Here is a 13,591-nt window from a genome sequence, read left to right as displayed (position 1 = left end):
CATTCTGAATATTATTTGTTTCCGGTAAGTTTTCAACTACGTTTGATTTTTGAAATACCTCTTTTTGAAAATATGAACTTTAAAAAAGTAATATGGAATAATTTATTTTAACCCTAAATGAGGAACAGCAAAACTGACATATGTTTTTACATATATATAACTTAGCAGTGGTACTTTTTGATATTGGGTATGTTTATTTTGTATGATTTTGTAAAGTGATGTAAAATGAGATGTCTTCTCTGTTACCCAAGACATTACCTAATTTATGTGATGAAAAGTGAACAAAAGGGGATTTTACATTTAGTGAGAGATTCTATCTTAACATCTCTCTGTGTATATGCTATTAATATATAAGAAGGTATTATTACAATGACTATGCCTTATTGCTAAGTCAAATGACTATAATGGGTTTGTTGGTGTTAATGTAAAGCACCATAATACAGTGTTTGAAAAAGACAGGCAAGTGTATTTCACTTTTCTGTACTAGTTCTAAATTAATAGTCAGTGTTTACAAGACAATTCTTATAATTCTCTACTTACATTCCACTGACAATCACTTGTGCATTTCACTGCAATGGAAGTGAGACATAGAATCTAATCATGTTACCAGAAAGGAAGACACATTTTGAAGTACGACTCCCTCTTCCCTAAGGAAATGGTTAGGGCTTAGTCACTTACAGGTATAAAATCATTTCATATAAATTTAGAATTCTTGAGATTGGTATAAGTTTAAAAGACAATATATATTGTATTCATCCCCACTGAGTTTGCTTAGTAAGTTATGTTTGACCAGCTCTTATGAACAAAAATAATTAGTAACAGGTTACTAATTAATTACTAATTAATTCTTCTAAAATTCAAAGAAGTTTAGAAGTAGAATGTCTTATGTAGGCATGTATAACTGCTTGAACATATATTTATTTCAGAATTATTACAGAATCACTCTCATTCATAACATTGTTAAATTTTTTTCAAAAGCTGAAATATAGAAATTGCAATTATTGCACATATTCCTCCCTGGTGATAAAATCAGTGGCATTGAGCCCATGCCCAGCAAAGACAGCTTCATTTTTCAGTGAGCTTATGTGTACATTAATAACATAACAAACAAATAAAAATCCCAAACCCTTGCCTACTGCTACTCCTTAGAGAGCTGAAAATATCTAGTAATTTCATCTTTCAACATAACATAATATGTTGAACAAATTGTTTAGCCAAAACATTATCGTTAGAAACATTTACCTGATCTTCATATTGTCATAAACTTTAAATATTCATCACCATGATTATTAATAATAATTGTCTCAGCCTTTAGTTTCAGAAACATCAGGCTTCTTTGCATTGTTCTAATATGTGGAGATAGAAGAATATATAAAATTGATGATTTGCATACAAAACCATAGCATTAATTTTACAAAAGAGAAAGCCAGAATGAGTCAACTTGATAATAGTTTCATCTAGCTTAGTGAAATATTTTTGAATAGTGCTTATTTTTGAAAGAAAGTAGGCTAGGCAAGGACATAAAAATGCAAGGGTATTTATCTAGTTTACTAGGTTTATAAATTGTATTGTTTACAATTTATTGTTTACAATTTACATGGTTCTTCTTCCTCACTCTTGCAAAGGTTTCATATGGAAAAAAAAAAATTATTTCCCACAGACTTTTTCCTTGGCCAGGTAATTTTTTTGACCAATAGAAGGTGGACAGAACAGAGTTTGCCACTATTTCCTTTCACTACCCCAGTTTTTCCATCTTCTACTTTGAGGGCACATCATATGCAAGATACACTCCTTCATACTGGTTCCCAAAGCAAGGAGACATGTGAAGCAATATTGCATCCTGCATCAAAATCTAGCAAAGATAAGCCCAGTAGAGCTCTGAAGAGTCACAACACATTGTTAAACATGAAAGCAAGATAGAAATGCAAGGCATTGTAAATGGCAGTGTTGTTGATTGAACGTTATGCATGAGTATAATAAAACTTGCCAATACAGACATTGATATCAGATGTAAAATGCTGCCATAACAAAACATAAAGTATGTGGCATTGACATTAGAGATAAATGGTAGTTAGCCATTAGGCTGCTATTATAGACAGAAAAATTCAACCTATGTATAACAGTGGAACTCAATTTGATAAAATTCTATCCTGAAATAACTTGGGGTAGAAATGTTCTTAATGGATTTCTGAATGAGGGCACAGAAGTCCCTTGAGCTAAAGTGATATGTGCTAGTTCTGAGCAGAAACCTTAAGATGCATGGCATGTTTCTATTTACCCTTCTTGCACTCTTCCTTCTTTCATGAAAACCCCAAGTCCCAGATGAGAGGTGTGTTTTCCTTTCCGCAGGGAGGAGGCATGTGGAACTGACTTACTCCTAATACTTACCCTGTAGCCAATCTCAGCAGAATCCAGCAGAGATAATCTCAAATCCCAGTGCACATATCTACATACTAACATGCCATCCCTGGTTTACTTGTCATTATTAGCTTTGTGAACTTAAAGAAAAATGAACAATGTAAGAGTTCAATTTTATTCAGGGTCATGACAATAGCCAAGGACATAGTCTCTCACTAACTCTAAGAGAACTGCTCTGAAAAGGCAGGGAGAGGACCATTTATGTACGGTTTTTGGCTGAGGAAGACACGCATCCAAGCATATATTCCTAGTAAAAGATTACTGCTAATCTCAAGTTAATGATTTTTAGTGATATTCTGTGTATAGGAAGATGTAGTTATCTGGGTTCATTAAAATTCCTCCTCAAATCCATATCAATCTATCTGTGGAACCTGTTTTTCCAAACTACAGAATGCCTTGTCCTGTTTTTCATCCTGAATTCCTTTAAGGGTGTTCTGCTGATTAGCAACCGCACAGGTTACAACTCAATTTTTGTCGAACTAGAAGTAAAGTAACGCTCCTTGGTCTTTGCTTATCCCTTCGTCATCACTTTTACTTTATTTTGACCATTTTCTCTTAGAAAATACCTTATTTCCTAACAGTATTTACTCTTCCACAAAAATAATTGCACATACCTTTTATGGACAGTACCTTTCAACATAAGTTAGAAGTATTTGCAAACAGGATAGATTCTGCTTCATATGCATCCATTAAAATTCTTGTTTCTTGGTTTGATCTAAAATGTTAAAGTATAATCTTAAGTAATCTTCAGTGTGCATTAGCTATCCGCAGGCGTTCTAACTGTATATTTAAATTTTTAAGTGATTTAATGGATAAATTTAAATACTCAGTCTTTCCAGTTAACTTCTCAAAAAAAATCAGAAACTTGATTTGGTTTAAAAAGAAAAAGAAACATAGTGTAGAGTTTTTTTTTTTCCTAAACTTAATTAGATATCCTAGAACATTAGATAACTTTAGTAAAATCCATGCAATTAGTAATTAACTTGAAATAATCTAAACGTAACCTAAATATAAAGGCTTCCCAGGTGGCACAGTGGTAAAGAACCCACCTACCAATGAAGGAGAGGTAAAAGGCACAGGTTTGATCCCTAGGTCAGAAAGATCCCCTGGAATAGGAAATGGCAACCCACTCCAGTATTCATGCCTGGGAAAATTTCATGGACAGAGGAACCTGGTGGGCTACAAGTCCATGGGGTCACAAAGAGTCAAACACAACTGAGGACACACTCACAACCTATACATTAGAAAACAGCTTGGCACTTTGTTTCTTTGGCAAGCAATTTAACCTTTATCATTCTTGGTTAAACCGGAAATCTTTGAATGATCTCACGATCACTTTTGGCTACAAGGAATACAGTGAATTAGACACTGTATAAGAGAAGAGATCTACTACACAACTTTGTAAAGAATCCGAGCACTGTTTCACATACTATTGGGCCATACAGTACACACAAATTTAGGGGGAAAAAACTGAGGTTTTCATCATCTGAAAACTTACCACCATGATAGAAATTTTATTACACAGATATGGCATGACCAATGTAATCAAATAATTAAAATTCATTTTCACTGCCAAATATGTATTAATTTTGTTATTAAAATATTTTGAAAACAAAGTTTTTTCCTTTTCTACAGCAATACTTTTAAATTTATGAAATGATTACACTTGTAATCCATTTAAATATTCATCCTATTATAATTTTGTCTTTATATTGCATGCGTGCTGAATCATGTCCAACTCTTTGCAACCCTATGGACTGTATGTAACCTGGCAGACTCCTCTGTCCATGGGATTTTCCAGGCAAGAATACTCAAGTGGATTGCCAATCCTCCTCCAAGGGATCTTCCAGACCCAGCAATCAAACCCACATCTCCCGCTTCTTTACCTTTACCTAAAGGCAGCTTCTTCTTTACCTCGGAGCCACCTGGGAAGCCCCAGGTTGTCCTGATATTACTGCCCTGTAAAAAAATTAAAAAAAAATATATATATATTAAAAAAAAAAAAAACCTCTGTATTTTAGAGAGCTTTGATATATAAATATTTTTAAGTACTGTTTCAACTAATAGATATATGTCTCTGGGAAATCACTTAAGATTCTTGTAATAAAGAAATTAGTTATTGGTTTCAGTTAGCACTTTCTGCTAAGTTAGCTGGTATTTGAATTGCATATAATATTCTCATTAAAAGCACACATTAATAATTTATCTAGAGATAATATTTTAGCAGGCAGTGTTTAAAAGAGTTTAATGAACTACAAAATGTTTCACAAATCAGTCATCTATAAATGACTCCTTGAATATTTTTCCTGATTTCAGATTTTAGATTAGTATAATAGTTACGGGGTTTTAAAAATCTCTACAATCAGCCATATGCCTCAGAATCTTTCCAAAGTACTATATACTAAATCACACTTTTCATGATGCTTAAAAAGGTAAATGTTTTTAAAATGCATGTTATAAGTAGCTATTATGCAGTATTTTAATCTAAATTTCAGGCTACAGAAATACTGGTAATGAGATAAAAATATATAGTTGAAATAATAGTTTCAACTCTTTCTTATAAAATGATTCTTAAATAATTTCTGTATCCATTTTGAGTAACCTGATTTTTCTGAAGGTGGTTTTGTTCCTATATCATCTTTATATTGGATCGAATCAGTAACTCTTCCACTCAGAATATTTTAAATCTATTAGATAAATCTCAACCTATTATTATAGTGCAAAGTGAAAGGAATTCATTCTTGTTTCTATTGCCTTAAATGTTAGCAGTATTGTCACTCATTTAGTTATTATGAATAAAATTAACACACAGCAGAGTATGTAATATAAGTATTATGTGAATATTTGTGCATTTCCATTTCACTGGGAAATCCTCATTTCATCCCCATTTGATCACCGGCATTGTTTCCAAAAGTCCTATTTATTAGTAAAAGTAATTTTATCTTCATACTTAGCAGTGCGGTAAAGAATCCGCCTGCAATGTAAGAGACCCCAGTTCAATTCCTGGGTTGGGAAGTTCCCCTGGAGAAGGAAGCAGTTACCCACTCCAGTATTCTTGGACTTGGTGGCTCAGATAGTAAAGAATCCACCTGCAATGTGGGCTACTTGGGTCCGATCCCTGAGTTGGGAAGATCCGCTAGAGGAGGGCATGACAACCCACTCCAGTATCCTTGCCTGAAGAATCCCCATGGAGAGAGGAGCCTGGTGGGCTACAGTCCATGGGGTCACAAAGTGTCAGACACGACCGACTACACACACACATGAAAAGTAGGCAAAATATTCTGATGCTATGTTGTATAAAGGAGACCAACATATATATATATATATATGTACACATATAGGTTACAACAATTCTCAACATGTGTGTGCAGCTGTATTCTTAGAGAAATGTACATGGATGTATGTTTATGTATCAGAATATTATGAAAAAGGGAAAGGACATGCATTTTATTTTTAAATATTAATTGGCTATCCTGGGTCTTAGTTGTAGCCCATGGAATTTTTGATCTTCGGCTGTGGCATACGAACTTTTAGTTGTGGCATGCGGGATCTAGTTCCCTGACTAAGGTAGTCCAGTGTATATGCTTTTTAATAAATAAGGCAGGGTCTATTAGAGTACAAATGATAAAGAAACAGCAATAATGTGTAGTTTTGATGTGTGTGTGTATGTTAATCACTCAGTCCTTTCCAACTCTATGACCCTATTCTCCAGGCAAGAAAACTGTAGTGGGATGCCATTTCCTTCTTCAGGGAATCTTTCCAACCCAGGGATCAAACCCAGGTCTCCCACAGATTCTGCAGGCAGATTCTTCACCATCTGAGCCACCGGGGTAGCCCTTGGCCATACCTCAAATGAATATTTCGAAGCATGCCATCTTCAGAATTGTACTACCTTTAAAACTTACTGCTCATGTAAGACTCAGAGTCTAAATGATTCCAAAAGTCAAAGGTGTTTTTAGTTTAGCCTTATAATTTCTTTACTAATAAGAGTCCTTTACACAATTACTGGGCTTCCCTTGTTGTTCAGCTTTTAAAGAATCCACCTGCAATGCAGGAGACCTGGGTTTGATCCCTTGGTTGGGAAGATCCCCTGGAGAAGGGAAAGGCTACCCACTCCAGTATTCTGGCCTGGAGAATTCCATGGACTGTATAGATCATGGGGTCGCAAAGAGTCAGACACGTATGAGCAATTTCGACATTCACACATTTACTCGGCATTGCATTCACCACTAAGCACACCCAAAGTTCTTTCTTAATCATAGATCTCAAATCTGCATTATTTTTCTATCACTTTGCTCCCATGTGTCCCACTTGAGCTCAGTCCTCAGAGTGGTCTCTGCTTCTCCCTCCCTCCACCCCCTTTCTTTCTCACTTTTTTTATCTGAGATATTTTATCAAAAGGTTGGTTCCCATGTCCCATTGTTTGGAGTTAGAACCAGTGGCTTTTCAACCCTGAACTTCTTACCCTTCATCTCTGACTGTAAACTGGCCCGTTTCTTCATGTGTTCACTTATCCCTTACAATGTGTTTTAAAATCCATCTCATAGAAGCCAGCACACCCTAACAAGTTATGTTCTAAGTCCTGCCTTTGAGACGCTTCTCCTCAAGTGGCTGACCCAGCAAATACATGTTTATTTCCTTATTATTTCAGGTGATGATTTATTAACTCTTGTAGCTTAAAACATGGATTGCCATTTTTTAAATCCCCAATATTAATCCCCCACGTGGCTAAGTCAATGCCACATTTTTGGTTTTTGCCAAGGCAAAACCCTGCTTCAGAAAGTCACTTTCTGTATCCGTTGTGTGTGTACACACTCAGTCATGTCTGACTTTGCAGCCCCAAAGACTGTAGCCCACCAGGCTCCTCTGTCCATGGAATTTTCCAGGCAAGAATACTGGAGCTGGTTGCCATTTCCTACTCCAGGGGATCTTCCCAATCCATGGATTGAACCCATGTCTCTTACCCCTTCTTCACTGGCAGGCAGACACCACCTGGGAAACCCCTCTATGTTAGTTAGGCACTGTATTTAATAATGGGAAAGAAAAACTATTCATCAAATAGCCTTTTTCCTGGTATTTCAATGACATTAAAAAGAATGTTCAAGAACCAGTTATTTTAGGTAAACATGTAGAAAAAGAAAAATATGAAAGGCTGCTTGAGAAGTAATAAGAATGAAATACAATGACGGTGACATCCCCACCCCCCAAAAAAATACAAGATAAATCATCTCTTTAAAATACTTCCATTGCATTTTTTACAATTGCGAATTAGGGGTTATATTTCCCTAACTAAATCCTCCTCCAGATATCAAAGAAAGATGAAAAAAGATGAAAAAGGAAAGCCTTCAAATAGAACAAAGAAATTGTTTCTTTACTACTGAGCCAACATCTTCACACAATCCTGACTTTTTAGATGAATAATGAATCACAAAGAAGTTTACAAATGAATGATGCCTTTCCCTCTGAATCAAATAAAAATAGAAAACAACTGTAGAATCGAAGTTGTATAAATAACAAGGGGTTAATTAAAAACTAAAGACACCCACAGCATTTTATTCAAGGGTGGAGAGAGTGGCAAGTTTGAGTAAGGATTTCCTAAATGTAAACAGAGGGGGGAAAGGAAACTATTTTGTTGAAATGAGCTTCAAGAAATTGATTTTTACTAATGATAATAAATAGAAATGTTCTCAAGGAGGCAAGTTCAAAAGGTAAATGAGTCCAGGAAATCACAGCCTCATTCAGAAATTATTCCAGCTGTTATTTTCTCCATGTATATAAAGAATAGAAAAAAGAACAATAAACCATCTCAACTCAGATCTACATCATAATGTGAAATTTAAATTCACTGACATGGAAATAGGAGAAAAACAATCAGGATAAAGGTATTTCAAAGATATACTTCTAGAATACAAAATAGAGTAACATCCTTTAAACTATACTTTGCATTTATGACCAACTAAAGCATCAACATTTGGCAGTAAATGAAACAGATTAGATACTAATGATAGCAGTTAACATGTACAATTATTTTTAATGTTTTATTTACACATTTATTTTTCCATTGGTAATAGTAATACAATACGTGCAATACAGAAAAACAAACCTGTATGTTACCCCTGCCCTGGGTTCTAACTATCTTTCCAGGGGCCACCACTGTTGTCAGTCCTTGTTCATGCTTTCAAAGATGGTCTCAAAGATATTTCAGGTATGTATAAGCATATATGCATATACAGTTATCCACATATGCATGTTTAGACGGGCAAAATGTAGCCCACTGTGCACAGCATTCTGCATATTTATATATATTTAATTTGCAATATATCTTGAAATTTTTACATATGTAAATATGCAGCTTCTGTATTCTCTTTAATAGCTACATATGTAAGCATATATATGTATACCTGTGTATGACTGTGCTATAGTTATTGTCAGCCTTATAATAATAAAGATCAGATAATACAACTGCCATGTCAGCCGACATGGGATATCTTGATTTCAATTAATATTTCTAACTGCTAAAACATAAAAGGACAACAGTGCCTATTGCCTCACTCTGTCAGAATATATTATCAAAATGTGATTGTGCCTAATGAAACTGTGAAAAATGGCATTTCCTGATTTTAGGTTTTTTTTTTTTTTATGAATGAGATCAAATACTCATATGTTTGAAAGCTATTTATATTGACTTTTAGTTGAATTAACTGTCCATGTTCTTTGTGTTTTCATTACATTAATGGATATATCATGTTGACATTTTGAGTATATTTAAAAATTGGAGAATTTAACCCTTTTTATGTGATATAAGTTGCAAATATATTCTCATTTTTCAACTTGTCATTTTTATGTATTTCTTCTTCATGCAGATATTTTACATGTATTTGAAATTATCAGTTTTCTTTTATGATACCTAGATATTGTATCAATTTGTTCACTCTAATATTATTATAAAATCTGATGTTTTTGAAAGATTTAATTTCTCATGTTTAAGTTCCAGATTTATGTAGAAATATGAAATGTGTAAGGTAGTAGAAAAGAATAAAACTTTGATTTTTTTAACTATAGTTGCTATACATTATTGTATATGTATACATTATTTTAATGTATATACATTAATGTATGTATTGTATGTATGTAATTACATTATTATTGTAATGTGTATATATACATTATTGTATTACTGTATATTTCTGCTGTACAGCAAAGTAAATCAACTATGCCTATACATATATCCTGTCTTTTTAGATAATTCCCTTCCATTTAGGTTACCACAGAGCACCTAGTAGAGTTCCCTGTGCCATACATGAAACTTCACTTTTTTAAAAAAATGTTTTGTTTTTACTGGAGTATATAACCAGTTCACAATGTTGTGACAGCTTCAGGTGAACAGGAAAGGGACTCAGTCATACATATACATGTATCTATTCTCCTCCCATCCAGGTTGCCACAATGAGTTGGGAACTTGGCTTTTTTATGACGACAATCTGTTGTCCCCGTTGTCTCTCTGGTGGCTCAGATGGTAAAGAATCTGCCTGAAATGTGGAAGACCTGCCTCCAATCCCTGGGTCAGGAAGACTCCCTGGAGAAAGGGAATGGCTACTCATGCCAGTATTCTTCCCTGGAGAATTCCATGGACAGAGGAGTCTGGCAGGCTACAGTCCATGGCATCACAAAGCGTTGGACATGACTGAGTGACTAACACTCAACATATATTGAATAATTTTTACCTACTGATACAGTACATTAAACTCAAATATGTTTTTCTAGATTTTCTATTCAGCAGTGTAACACTTAAACATATTGTACTTTGAGTATCAATTTTATTTCAAACTTTGATAAGCCAACATAATGTCTCTTAAGTTTATATACTGGCTTGACTTTTCATGTTTTTTTGTTTGTAAGTTTCTAAATTGAAAAAGTTGGTTTTGGTGTTAAATCCACAAAAATTTACAAACAAACTTAGGGAAAATTAAAATCAGGAGGTTTAAGAGTTCTATCAAAAAATATGGTATGTTTTTCTGTTAGTTTATATAATTTGTGTTCCAGGGTAGCATTTTCTCTTTCTGATGTTGTTTTTGTAGTTGAGCTCAGATTTATATGCAATTGTAAGAATGCTTCTTTTTTGCCAGTTGATATTATGTTTTTTGATCCTTATCCTATTGATGTGGTAGATTACATTAATTGATTTCTGAATGTTAAGCCTGCCTTCTACACCTAGAATTTTTATTTTAAGTCGCTCAGTCTTGTCCTACTCTCTGCAACCCCATGGACTGTAGCCTGCCAGGCTCTTCTGTCCATGGAATTCTCCAGCCCAGACTGCTGGAGTGGGTAGCTGTTCCATTCTCCAGGGGATCTTCTCAACCCAGGTCTCTTGTGGATTCACCACCCGAGCCATCAGGGAAGCCCAAGAATACTAGAGTGGGTAGCCTATTCCTTCACCAGGGGATCTTCCCAATCCAGGAATCGAACCGGGGTCTTCTTTTGCAGGCAGATTCTTTACCAGCTGAGCTACCAGGGAAGCCCCATACCTAGGAAAAATTCCAGTTAATTGAGTATAACATCTTAATACATTTTTGGATTTCGTTTACTAATATCTTGTTAAGTTTCTGCACGTATATTAAAGAAAGATAATAGTCTGTAGATTTCTTTTTTGTAGTGAATTTATTTGCATAGGTATTCATTATTGAATCAGATTACTTAGTAGATAGAGATAGTCATATCATTGATTTCTCCTTATGTAAGTTTTGGGAGTTTGTGTTTAATTCTGTTTCATCTAAGTTATTACATTTGTAGGCATGGAGCTGTCTGTATTATTCTGTTATAATCTTTTGTGGGATTATAGGTTCATGAGGTCAGAAGTGAGAACCCTCTCTCATTTCTGATACTAGAAGTTTGTCTCCTCTCTTCTGTTTACTTGGTTAGACCAGCTACAAGTTTTTCAATATTTTTCACCTTTTCAAAGAATCAGCTTTTAGTGGTGGTGATTTTCTCTCCAGTGTTTTATTGTTTTCAATATCATGTGTTCTGCAGTATTTATTATATCTTTCTGCTTGCTTTTGACTTAAAATTGCTCTTCCTGCTCTAATTTCCTAAGGTGGAAATGTAGACTATTGATTTTGGATCTTCTTTTGTCATATATGCATTCAATGATATAAATTTCCCTCTAAGCACTGCTTTTGCTGCAACCCACAAGTGTTTGTAAGTTGTATTTATATTTCTATTATATTCAAAATATTTTTCTCTTGAGAATTTAAGTCAAATATTAAAATTGTCGCTTAATGTCTAACTGTTTGAGGATTTCCCAGCTGTCTTTATGTTATTGATTTCTAGGTTAAATCCATGTGTTCTGAGAAAATTCATTAAGCTGTTTTTTATGGTGCAGGTGGTGGTCTCTCGTGGCAAATGTTCCATATGAACTTGAGAATAATGTGTCCTTTGCTACTGTTGGATCTTGCTTTCCTTAAGTGTTATTTTCAGATAGCAGGAATTTTCTGTAGGAGAGAGTTCCTTTATTCTTTGCTTTCCTCAAACTAGCCAAGAGCAACAACTGTCTGGCTTCTCCCCTGCACTCTGTTTCATCACCCCTGCCTTTCTGCCTCACTGAGGGATTGATTTCCTTCACAATTCCTTGTCTGTGTAATTCCTCAGTAAACATCATCGCCTTTTCTGTAGAATCATCCCAGACCATGCACAGTTATAGCTATTGTTTTATATAACATGAGAATACTCCACTTTTCAGATATGGAAGATCCTGTTGGTTCTATAGGATTACCTAATCCACAATGGTAAGTAGATCAATATACTGTATCAGATACTTCAAAGAGTTTGTTCAGCAGGGCCACTAATTTACATGAGAATTGCTTGATATTACTCTAATAAGAGTAATTTTCTAAAAAGCATTCTAAAATAAAGTACTTGGAAATGGTATTTTTAATAAATAGCCTAACTAGGTGCTAAATATATAAAAGTTTGGGGAAATGTGTTGATAAACTGCAGGGTACAGAATAAGTAATCAGGAAAAGAATTTGTTCAAAATTAAACAAACACTTTGTAATAATATGCTAATTATAAAACCAACATTTGAAATCACCCATTGTATGTTTTGTATGAAATGCTTGTTATAATGAGTCTAATTTAAAAGAAATTGAGATGCTGATGAGGTAATGGAGCTGAAATGATCTCAGTATTCTTTCTCTTAAGGAAATGTGCTCAACAATCATTTATAAAATGCATATCAACCTCCGGTAAGCCAGGACTGTGGAAGAAAACTATAAATGTGGTAGAAATTAAAACAGCTGGTTCAAAAAGATACCTTTAATATTTACATAATTGTCTGGGACTGAAGTGTATATATTTCAAATGGGTGTTATTTACCTAATAATCTATAAAAAGTCATCTGATCTATCATAGATTTTTTCCTTATGCCTTATGCCAAAGCCTATTAGAGTCTTTCCAGCGAAATATTAAACCGTTAGGTTATAAAACTTACAAATGAGCCATTACTGTCTATTAGGTCAGTACAGGTGCTCTGTATGGGCCATCTCTAGGTTAAAATGGCTTATAATATTTCAGAGATAAAAATATCAAGTCTGTATTACAATGATTTACTATAAAAGATGCTATAAAAATGAAATACATTTTCCAAAAAAAATACTTGAGACATTTTTGAAAAATGTGTAATTTCTAAACTTTTTAAAAAACATATTTGAAAGAATTATTATACAGCTGTAAATTTTTTAGAAAAGTCTATATTTATAGATTATTCAGATGCTATTCTAATATATTCCCAGTTATGTGGGAATAAAGCTGGAAGAATTATCCTAAATTATATCTGAGACTGGAATTCAAGACCACAGATGAAGATGGAGAATTAGCCATGTCTGGAAGAGGAAAAAGCACAGAATTTCAGAGTTCAGAGATCTGTGTTACAATCTGAGCTCTGACACTAACTGTAGAGGCATTTTATTGTGTCCTCAGTCTTACTGTTTCTGAAATAGTCTTACTGTTTCTGAAATAAGGAAACAGTATAATTTCAAAGGACAAAATATGGGTTAGTTAAGTATCTTCAAAACTTTCCTAGAACTCTAATTTTTCTAGATGAAAAAAAAAATTCTTGTTTGCCTAGCTAGCTTATCTATTTCATTGAAATTTTCAAAGACCCAGCTTTAGGGTTTGT

General features: G+C 34.1%; 1 long non-coding RNA gene across 8 annotated transcripts in view; it reads right to left on the bottom strand.

Annotated features, from left to right (window-relative positions):
- LOC147373929 (uncharacterized) overlaps positions 1-13,591 on the bottom strand; it is a 165,477-nt gene that overhangs the window by 41,861 nt on the left and 110,025 nt on the right. For 4 of the 8 annotated variants that reach the window (XR_015162226.1, XR_015162224.1, XR_015162225.1 and 1 more), the window contains exon 3: positions 3,033-3,133. The exons of 3 other annotated variants lie outside the window; for them this stretch is intronic. This is a non-coding gene — a long non-coding RNA (uncharacterized LOC147373929). Of the gene's footprint in view, positions 1-3,032; positions 3,134-9,854; positions 10,944-13,591 lie in introns of those variants that run through there. One more of the 8 variants, XR_015162234.1, reaches the window with a different exon arrangement.

Source organism: Bos grunniens, chromosome 4, assembly GCF_055505025.1.
Source record: "Bos grunniens cultivar Pamir isolate PY7600 chromosome 4, Bosgru_T2T1.0, whole genome shotgun sequence".
Classification (NCBI taxonomy): domain Eukaryota; kingdom Metazoa; phylum Chordata; class Mammalia; order Artiodactyla; family Bovidae; genus Bos; species Bos grunniens.
The sequence above is the reverse complement of the archived record's forward strand: the minus strand, read 5'-3'. Positions and strand labels throughout refer to the sequence as shown.